This window comes from Schistocerca gregaria, chromosome X (genome assembly GCF_023897955.1).
Source record: "Schistocerca gregaria isolate iqSchGreg1 chromosome X, iqSchGreg1.2, whole genome shotgun sequence".
NCBI lineage: Eukaryota > Metazoa > Arthropoda > Insecta > Orthoptera > Acrididae > Schistocerca > Schistocerca gregaria.
In genome coordinates, this window is record NC_064931.1 from 639,728,211 (window position 1) to 639,729,087 (window position 877).

At 44.4% G+C, this 877-nt stretch overlaps 1 pseudogene; it reads right to left on the bottom strand.

Moving 5' to 3' along the window:
- Positions 1-387: 387 nt before the first annotated feature.
- Positions 388-504, bottom strand: LOC126299858 (5S ribosomal RNA; annotated as a pseudogene).
- Between the last annotated feature and the right edge of the window lie 373 nt (positions 505-877).

Below are 877 nucleotides of genomic sequence, written 5' to 3' on the forward strand. Positions count from 1 at the left end.
AACTCTCTGCAAAAGTGCAGTCCATACAAGTGAACCTGAACATAGATGCTCCGTGACTGGCGTCTTCTTAGACGTAGAGAAGGCGTATGCTCTCTTAAGGACAGACAAACTGATTATCAAACTCAGCCACCAGACCAACATACCAGATTGTCATAGTAAATTGAATGGCAACTTTTTGCTGGATTACACTCTGTCCTCAGGCAACAAATGGCCCATCGGCACCATCCGACCGCCGTATCAGCCTCAGTGGAGGATGCGGATAGGAGGGGCGTGTGGTCAGCACACCGCTCTCCCGGTCATTATGATGGTTTTATTTGACCGGACCCGCTACTATTCGGTCGAGTAGCTCCTCCATTGGCATCACGAGGCTGAGTGCACCCCGAAAAATGGCAACAGCGCATGGCGGCTGGATGATCACCCATCCAAGTGCCGACCACGCCCGACAGCGCTTAACTTCGGTGATCTCACGGGAACCGGTGTATCCACTGCGGTAAGGCCGTTGCCTTTTGCTGGATGAAGACCCTTTTTTAGGTTAGGGAGGACAGAAAGAAAGCAAATTTTAAGAGAGGTTAGAACTGAGACAAACCTTAAGTTTCAGAAAGAAATAAAAAAACACAATTGCAGCTTATTACATCAGCATAAACAGCTATTGGTTAAGAATTTTCAACAGTCAGCAGATATTATAACTCTACGAAATTTTAACTCAGTCAATGTGAAATGTCAGCTATCTTTATTGCATCAAAATATTCGAGGACTGAGAAATAAAATTAATGAATTAACTATCTGCATAGATGAATTAGAGTCTTCAAACCCAGCTGACATAATCTGCCTCTCTGAACATCATGTGACCACTGGTATAGAACTTTTAAGTGTTACA